General features: G+C 38.0%; 1 protein-coding gene across 2 annotated transcripts in view; it reads left to right on the forward strand.

Annotated features, from left to right (window-relative positions):
* Positions 1–10,258, forward strand: part of LOC102901165 — a 44,914-nt gene that overhangs the window by 25,881 nt on the left and 8,775 nt on the right. The gene's annotated exons all lie outside the window — the stretch shown is intronic.

Here is a 10,258-nt window from a genome sequence, read left to right on the forward strand (position 1 = left end):
ATATACATATACATATATATACATATATATACATATATACATATATACATATATACATATATATGTATATATATATACACATATATATATACATACATACATATATATATATATATATTTAATGTTTATTTATTTTTGAGAGAGAGAGAGAAAGAGTTGGGGAGGGGCAGAGAGTGAGGGAGACACAGAATCTGAAGCAGGCCCCAGGCTCTGAACTGTCAGCATGGAGTCCGAAGCAAGGCTCAAACTCATGAACCACAGGATCATGACCTGAGCTGAAGTCAGATGCTTAACCGACTGAGCACCCCCGGCGCCCCGTGGGTCTCAGATATTTTAATGTGAATTAGGGGTACCCTGACAAAGTCTCTCTCGTGACCTGGAGGTAGATCGATATTTTGTCCGACCGCCTGTCTTGTTTGCCTCACGAGCTGGCGGCTCCTGCTGGGTGTGATCACAGCTGTGCTGTGGGAATGCATTTCCCTCTTCTGATATTTTGGTGCTGGGAAGTCCTGTGACAACCACCTTTTCAACATGCTCTCCTGCTCTGGAAGGAGTTGAAGAGGACTGCTGCTGATGAGGACCGCCTCTGGGAGAGGGGAGACTCAGGGGGATACCCCAGATCTGCCCCTGGCCTCCTCCTCAGGCAGGTCTGAGCTTTAACTCCAATTCTATTGAAGGGAGTTATTAAAACAGCAGAAATGTGTATAGTGAGCACATTTTGGACCCAGAAGGGAGGCAAAACAGTGGGTTGGGAGTGAGGTCCTATGGGTTCTAGTTCCAGCCCTAGAATTGACCAGCTGTACGTGGGAGTGTGGGCAAGTCTCCCAACCCCCTTGTGGCTGTTGTATCCTCATCTGCAAATGGCACTGAGGTCCCTCCTGCCACCGCCATGTGTTTGTAGTAGAAATTATTTTTGCATCATTTGCATTTTGGATTATGATACCTTTGGATTATGATACATATACCTGTCCTGGTATATGTAATACAGTGTCATTTCAAAAAAGCAGCACAAGTTGGTAAGTGCCACTAGCTGGATTTTAACCCACTCTCCTATTAATTTCATTCTCCAGAATTTTAATTTTGTTGTACAAATATAATAACAATGAGGATCTGTTAAGTATTCTATAAATCTCTTTATCATCTGAACAACATTTGAATCAATTTTCAGCTACTTTCTTTTGTATCCACTGGGTTATGTGTAGACAAAGGAATTTGGTAACTGCTAATGGTAACAGAATGAGTGCTGTGTGTGGGTCATATATTCATGTCTTTCCAAAATACAGATTTCTGTCTGTTAGAGTCTGTATTTCTTGTCATGTTTTATACTCTAGAAATGAAACCTGATTTAAGCATTTTGGAATTCTCAGTCCTAGTTTAAGCATGAACCTTTTTGGTAGATGGGATTGATTCTTACTCTCAATATTATACTCTTTGTTTGTTTGTTTCTTTTTTTATTTATATTCAAGTTAGTTACCATACAGTGTAGTCTTAGCTTTAGGAATAGAATCCAGTGATTCATCTCTTACATAGTGACACCCAGTGCTTATCCTGAAAAGTGCCCTCCTTAATGCCTGTCACCCATTTAACCCATCCTTCCACCCTCTCCCCCCTCCAGCAACCCTCAGTTTGTTCTCTGTACTTAAGAGTCTCTATGGTTTGCCTCCTTCTCTGTTTTTATCTTATTTTTCCTTCCCTTCCCCTATGTTCATCTGTTGTGTTTCTTAAATTCCACATATGAAATCACATGATATCTGTCTTACTCTGACTTATTTCACTTAACATAATACCTTCTAGTTCCATCCATGTCATTGCAAATTGCAAGATTTCATTCTTTTTTGTTGCCAAGTAGTATTCCATTGTATATATACACCACATCTTCTTAATCTGTTTATCAGTTGATGGACATTTAGGTTCTTTCATAATAATTTGGCTATTATTGATAGTGCTGCTATAAACATTGGGGTGCATGTGCCCTGTTTGAATCAGCATTTTTGTATCCTTTGGATCAATTCCTAGTAGTGCAATTGCTGGGTTGTAGGGTAGTTCTATTTTTAATTTTTTTTTTTTTGCTTTTTTTTTAAATTTTATTTTTTTTAATTTACATCCAAATTAGTTAGCATATAGTGCAACAATGATTTCAGGAGTAGATTCCTTAATGCCCCTTACCCATTTAGCCCATCCCCCCTCCCACAACCCTCCAGCAACCCCTCAGTTTGTTCTCCAGATTTATGAGTCTCTTCTGTTTTGTCCCCCTCCCTGTTTTTATATTATTTTTGTTTCCCTTCCCTTAGGTTCATCTGTTTTGTCTCTTAAAGTCTTCATATGAGTGAAGTCATATGATTTTTGTCTTTCTCTGACTGACTAATTTCACTTAGTATAACACCCTCCATTTCCATCCACGTAGCTGCAAATGTCAAGATTTCATTCTTTTTGATTGCCGAGTAATACTCCATTGTATATATATACCACATCTTCTTTATCCATTCATCCATCGATGGGCATTTGGGCTCTTTCTATACTTTGGCTATTGTTGATAGTGCTGCTATAAACATTGGGGTACATGTGTCCCTTAGAAATAGCACACCTGTATCCCGTGGATAAATGCCTAGTAGTGCAATTGCTGGGTCGTAGGGTAGTTCTACTTTTAGTTTTTTGAGAAACCTCCATACTTTTTTTCAGAGTGGCTGCACCAGCTTGCATTGCCACCAACAATGCAAAAGAGATCCTCTTTCTCTGCATCCTCGCCAACATCTGTTGTTGCCTGTGTTGTTAATGTTAACCATTCTGACAGGTGTAAGGTGGTATCTCATTGTGGCTTTGATTTGTATTTCCCTGATGATGAGTGACGTGGAGCATTTTTTCATGTGTCGGTTGAAAATCTGGATGTCTTCCTTGGAGAAGTGTCTATTCATGTCTTTTGCCCATTTCTTCACTGGATTATTTGTTTTTTGGGTGTTGAGTTTGATAATTTCTTTATAGATTTTGGATACTAACCCTTTATCTGATAGATCATTTGCAAATATCTTCTCCCATTCTGTAGGTTGCCTTTTAGTTTTGCTTATTGTTTCCTTAGCTGTGCAGAAGCTTTTTATTTTGATGAGGTCCCAGTAGTTCATTTTTGCTTTTGTTTCCCTTGCCTCTGGAGACGTGTTGAGTAAGAAGTTGCTGTGGCCAAGATCAAAGAGGTTTTTACCTGCTTTTTCCTCAGGATTTTGATGGCTTTCTGTCTTACATTTAAGTCTTTCATCCATTTTGAGTTTATTTTTGTGTATGGTGTAAGAAAGTGGTCCAGGTTCATTTTTCTGCATGTTGCTGTCCAGTTTTCCCAGCCCCACTTGCTGAAGAGACTGTCTTTATTCCATTGGATATTCTTTCCTGCTTTGTCAAAGATTAGTTGGCCATATGTTTGTGGGTCCATTTCTGGGTTCTCTATTCTGTTCCATTGATCTGAGTGTCTGTTCTTGTGCCAGTACCATACTGTCTTGATCATTACAGCTTTGTAGTATAGCTTGAAGTCCAGGATTGTGATGCCTCCTGCTTTGGTTTTCTTTTTCAAGATTGTTTTGGCTATTGGGGTCTTTCCTGGTTCCATACAAATTTTAGGATTATTTTTTTTTAGCTCTGTGAAGAATGCTGATATTACTTTGATAGGGATTGCATTGGATATGTAGATTGCTTTGGGTAGTATCGACATTTTAACAATATTTGTTCTTCCTATCCAGGAGCATGGAATCTTTTTCTATCTTTTTGTGTCTTCTTCAATTTCTTTCATAAGCTTTCTATCTTTTTCAGTGTATAGATTTTTTACCTCTTTGGTTAGGTTTATTCCTAGGTATTTTATGGTTTTTTGTGCAACTGTAAATGGGATTGATTCCTTGATTTCTCTTTCTGTTGCTTCATTTTTGGTGCATAGGAATGCAACCAATTTCTGTGCATTGATTTTATATCCTGCAACTTTGCTGAATTCATGAATCAATTCTAGAAGTTTTTTGGTGAATCTTTTGGGTTTTCCATACAGAGTATCATGTCATCTGCGAAGAGTGAAAGTTTGACCTCCTCCTGGCCAATTTGGATGTCTTTTATTTCTTTGTGTTGTGTGATTGCAGAGGCTAAGACTTCCAATACTATGTTGAATAACAGTGGCGAGAGTGGACATCCCTGTCTTTTTCCAGACCTTAGGGGGAAAGCTCTCAGTTTTTCCCCATTGAGGATGATATTAGCATTGGGTTGTTCAATATGGCTTTTATGATCTCGAGGTGTGATCCTTCTATCCCTACTTTCTTGAGGGTTTTTTTCAAGAAAAGATGCTGTATTTTGTCAAATGCTTTCTCTGCATCTATTGAGCGGATCATATGGTTCTTGTCCTTTCTTTTATTAATGTGATGAATCACGTTAATTGTTTTGTGGACATTGAACCAGTCCTGCATCCCAGGTATAAATCCCGCTTGGTCGTGGTGAATAGTTTTTTTAATATATTGTTGGATCTGGTTGGCTAATATCCTGTTGAGGATTTTTGCATCCATGTTCATCAGGGAAATTGGTCTATAGTTCTCCTTTTTAGTGGGGTCTCTGTCTGGTTTTGGAGTCAAGGTAATGCTGGCTTCATACAAAGAGTTTGGAAGTTTTCCTTCCATTTCTATTTTTTGGAACAGTTTCAAGAGAATAGGTATGAACTCTTCCTTAAATGTTTGGTAGAATTCCCCTGGAAAGCCATCTGGTCCTGGACTCTTGTTTTTTGGCAGATTTTTTATTACTAATTCGATTTCCTTACTGGTTATGGGTCTGTTCAAATTTTCTATTTCTTCCTGTTTCAGTTTTGGTAGTGTATATGTTTCTAGGAAGTTGTCCATTTCTTCCAGATTACCCATTTTATTGGCATATAATTGCTCATAATAATTTCTTATTATTTTTGTTTCTGTTGTGTTGGTTGTGATCTCTCCTCTTTCATTCTTGATTTTATTTATTTGGGTCCTTTCCTTTTTCTTCTTGATCAAACTGGCTAGTGGTTTATCAATTTTGTTCATTCTTTCAAAGAGCCAGCTTCTGGTTTCATTGATCTGTTCTGGTTTTTTTTTGGTTTTGATAGCATTGATTTCTGCTCTAATCTTTATTATTTCCTGTCTTCTGCTGGTTTTGGTTTTATTTGCTGTTCTTTTTCCAGCTCCTTAAGGTGTAAGGTTAGGTTGTATATCTGATATCTTTCTTCCTTCTTTAAGAAGTCTTGGATTGCTATATACTTTCCTCTTATGACTGCCTTTGCTGCGTGTCAGAGGTTTTGGGTTGTGGTGTTATCATTTTCAGTGACTTCCATATACTTTTTAGTTTCCTCTTGAATTGCTTGGTTAGCCTATTCATTCTTTAGTAGGATGTTCTTTAGTCTCCAAGTATTTGTTACCTTTCCAAATTTTTTCTTGTGGTTGATTTCGAGTTTCATAGTGTTGTGGTCTGAAAATATGCACGGTAGGATCTCCATCTTTTTGTACTTACTTAGGGTCTATTTTTAATTTTTTGAGGAACCTCCATATTGTTTTCCAGAGTGGCCACACCAATTTGCATTCAACAGTGCAAAAGGGTTCCCCTTTCTCTGCATCCTCACCAACATCTGTTGTTTCCTGAGTTGTTAATTTTAGCTATTCTGACAGATGTGAGGTGGTATCTCATTGTGGTTTGATTTATATTTCCCTGATGATGAGTGATGTTGAGCATTTTTCATGTTTATGTTAGCCATCTGGATGTTGTCTTTGGAAAAATGTCTGTTCATGTCTTTTCCCATTTCTTCACTGGATTATTTCTTTTTTGGGTGTTGAGTTTGGTAAGTTATTTATAGATTTTAGATAATAACTGTTTATCTGATATGTCATTTGCAAATATCTTCTCCCATTCTTTCCGTTGTCTTTTAGTTTTGTTGAGTGTTTCCTTTGCTGTGTAAAGGTTTTTATCTTAATGGGGTCCCAATAGTTCATTTTTTTTAAGTTTATTTATTTCTAGAGAGACAGAGACAGCGTTGAATGGGGGGGAGCAGGGAGGGAGAGAGAGAATCCCAAGCAGGCTATACGTTGCCAGTACAGAGCCTGATGTGGGGCTTGAACTCATGAAACTGTGAGATCATGACCTGAGCCAAAACCAAGAGTCAGACGCTTAACTGACTGAGCTACCCAGGCACCCTGCCCCCCTCCAGTAGTTCATTTTTGTTTTTATCTCCCTTGTCTCCAGAGACATATCAAGTAAGAAGTTGCTGTGGCTGAGGTCAGAGAGGCTGCTGCCTGTTTTCTCCTGTGGGATTTTGATTCATTCTTGTCTTACGTTTAGGTGTTTCATCCATTTTGAATTTATTTTTGTGTATGTTGTAAGAAAGTGGTCCAGTTTCATTTTTCTGCATGTTGTTGTCCAGTTCTCCCAGCACCATTTGCTAAAGAGATTGTCTTTATTCCATTGGATAGTCTTTCCTGCTTTGTCAAAGATTAGTTGCCCATATATTTGTGGGTCCATTCCTGGGCTCTCTATTCTATTCCATTGTTCTACGTGTCTGTTTTTGTGCCAGTGCCACACTATCTTGATGATTACAGCTTTGTAATACAGGTTAAAGTTTGGATTGTGATGCTTCCAGCTTTGGTTTTCTTTTTTCAACATTGCTTTGGCTATTTGGGGTCTTTTGTGTTTCCATAAAAATTTTAGGATTGTTTGTTCTATCTCTGTGAAGAATGCTGGTGTTATTTTGATAGGGATTGCATTGAATGTGTAGATTGCTTTGGGTAGTATCGACATTTTAACATTTTTTCTTCCAATCCATGAGCATGGAATGTTTTTCCATTTCTTTGCGTCTCCTTCAATTTCTTTTATAAGCTTTCTATAGTTTTCAGCATACAGATCTTTTATCTCTTTGGTTAGGTTTATTCCTAGGTAACTTGTCATTTTTGGTGCAATTGTAAATGGCATTGATTCCTTGATATCTCTTTCTGTTGCTGCATTATTGGTGTATAGAAATAACTGACTTCTGTACATTGATTTTATATCCTGGCACTTTGCCGAATTCATGTATCAGCTCTAGCAGTTTTTTGGTGGAGTCTTCATGTTTTCCATGTAGAGTATCAAATCATCTGTGAAGAGTGAAAGTTTTGACTTTTTTCTTTGACAGTTTGGATGCCTTTTATTTCTTTGTGTTGTCTGATTGCTGAGGACTTCCAACACTATGTTGAGCAACAGTGGTGAGAGTGGACATCCCTCTAGCGTTCCTGATCTTAGGGGGCAAGTTCTCAGTTTTTCCCCATTGAAGATGATATTAGCTGTGGGCCTTTCATATATGGCTCTTATGATGTTAAGGTATATTCCTTCTATCCTGATACTCTTGAGGGTTTTTATCAAGAAACGATTTGCTGTATTTTGTCAAATGCTTTTTCTCCATATATTGACAGGATCATATGGTTCTTATCCTTTCTTCTATTAATGTCTTGTATCACATCGATTGATTTTTGTATATTGAACCAGCCCTGCAGCCCAGGAATGAATTTCACTTGATCACGGTGAATAATTCTTTTCAATTAATTTCAATTAATTTTTGTATTTTTCCAGTTTCACTATGATATGTCATGGTGTTGACCTGTTTTTGTTGACGTTGAAGGGAGTTCGCTCTGCCTTTTTATTTCTTTTTGAGAGAGAGAGAGAGAATGAGCAGGGTAGGGGCACAGAGAGAGAGGGACAGAGGATCTAAGTAGACTCTGCTGACAGCAGCAAGCCCCATGTAGGCCGTGAACTTACAGATTGTGAGATCATGACCTGAGCTGAAATCAGCCGCTCAACCAACTGAGCCACCCAGGTGCCCCATGAATAATTCTTTTAATGTACTGTTGAATTCAATTTGCTAGTATCTTGTTGAGAATTTGTTTTATTAAGTTTTTATTTATTTGTTTTGAGAGAAGGAGAGAGAGCGCAAGTTGAGGAGGAACAGAGAGGGAGGGAGAGAGAGAGAATCCCAAGCAGGCTCCACATGTCAGTGCAGAGCCTGATGAGGGGCTCAAATTCATGAATCTTGAGATCATGACCTAAGCCAAAATCAAGAGTCAGATGCATAACCAACTGAGCTACCCAGGCGCCCCTCGTTGAGAATTTTTGCATCCAGCTTCATCAGGCATATTGATCTGTAATTCTCCTTTTCAGTGGGGTCTTTGTTTTGGAATCAAGGTAATGCTGGGTTCATAGGATGAGTTTGGAAGCTTTCCGTCCATTTGACTTTTTGGAGCAGTTTGAAAAGAGTATGTATTAACTCTGCTTTAAATGTCTGATAGAATTCACCTGGAAGCCATATGGCCTAGGAGTCTTATTTGTTGGGAGATTTCTGATAACTGTTTCAATTTCTTTTTTTTCTTCTTTTAAATTTTTTTTAATGTTTATTTATTTTTGAGAGAGAGAGAGAGCATGAGCAGGGGAGGGGCAGAGAGGGTGGGAGACACAGAATCTGAAGCAGGCTCCAGGCTCTGAGCTGTCAGCACAGAGCCCAACGCGGGGCTTGAATCCACCAACTGTGAGATCATGACCTGAGCCAAAGTCAGACGCTTAACCGACTAAACCACCCAGGCACCTCCCGATTCAATTTCTTTGCTGGTTATGGGTCTGTTCAAAGTTTCTATTTATTCCCGTTTGAATTTTGGTAGTGAGTGAGTGTCTAGGAATTTGTCCATTTCTTCCAGATTGTCCAGTTTGTTGGCATATAATTTTTCATATTATTCTCTTACAATTGTATTTCTGTGGTGTTAGTTGTGATCTCTTTCATTCATGATTTTATCTGTTTAGGTCCTCTTTTCTTTGTGAGGAGTCTGGCTGGGAGTTTATCAATTTTGTTTATTCTTTCAGAAATCCAGCTCTTAGTTTCATTGATCTGTTCTACTGGGTTTTGTTTTTGGATTCTTTATATTTTATTTCTTTTCTAATCTTTATTATTTCCCTTCTGTTGGCTTTGGACTTTATTTGGTGCTTCTTTTCTGGCTTCTTTAGGTGTAAGGCTAGGTTGTGTATTTGGGACCTTTCTTGCTTCTTGAAATAGGCCTGAGTTGAAATGTATTTTCTTCTTAGGACTGCCTTTGAGTCATCCCAAAGGGCTTGGACTGTCATGTTTTCATTTTTACTTGCTTCCATGTATTTTTTAAATTAATTCTTTAATTTCCTGGTTAACCATTCATTCTTTATTAGGATGTTCTTTAACCTCCATGTATTTGGGGGCTTTCCAAATTTTTTCTTGTGGTTGATTTTAAGTTTCATAGCATTGTGATCTGAAAATATGCATGGTGTGAAATCAACCTTTTTGTACCTGTTGAGGGCTGTTTTGTGACCCAGTATGTGATCTGTTTTGGAGAATGTTCCGTGTACACTCAAGAAGAATGTGTATTCTGCTGCTTTCGGATGAAATGTTCTGAATATCTATGTTAAGTCCCTCTCATCCAGTGTGTCATTCAGAGCTGTTGTTTGCTTGTTGATTTTCTGTTTAGATGATCTGTCCTTTGCTATAAGTGGAGTGTTGAAGTCTCCTACGATCATGGTATTGTTATCAATGAGTTTGTTTATGTTTGTGATTAATTGGTTTATATATTTGGGTGCTTTCACATTGGGGACATAAATATTTACAACTGTTAGTTCTTCTTGATGGATAGACCCCTTAGTTATGATATAGTGCCCTTTATTTCTTGTTACAATCTTTGTTTTAAAATCTAGTTTGTCTAATATAAGTATGGATACTCCAGCTTTTTTTTGATGTCCGTTAGCATGATAGATTGTTCTCCATCCCCTCACTTTCAGTCTGCAGGTATCTCTTTTAGGCAGCATATAGATGGATCTTGGTGTTTGTTTTTTATTTATTTATTTATTTATTTATTTATTTTTATTTTTATCCATTATGATACCATTTGTCTTTTGATAGGGGCATTTAGTCCATTTACATTCAGAGTGATTATTGAAAGATATGAATTTAGCGCCATTGTGTTATCCGTGGATTTCATGTTTGTTGTGATGTTCCCTGGTCCTTTGTAATCTCTGCTGCTGCTTCCCACTCACAGAGTCCTTAGGATCTCTTGCAGGGCTGGTTTAGCAGTCATGAACTCCTTTAGTTTTTGTTTGTCTGGGAAAGTCTTTATCTCCCCTTCTATTCTGAATGACAGCCTTACTGGATAAAGGATTCTTGCCTGCATATTTTTCCTATTCAGCACATTGAATATTTCCTGTCACTCCCTTCTGGCCTGCCAAATTTCAGTGGACAGGTCTGCTACTACTG

Source organism: Felis catus, chromosome C2 (genome assembly GCF_018350175.1).
Source record: "Felis catus isolate Fca126 chromosome C2, F.catus_Fca126_mat1.0, whole genome shotgun sequence".
Taxonomy (NCBI): domain Eukaryota; kingdom Metazoa; phylum Chordata; class Mammalia; order Carnivora; family Felidae; genus Felis; species Felis catus.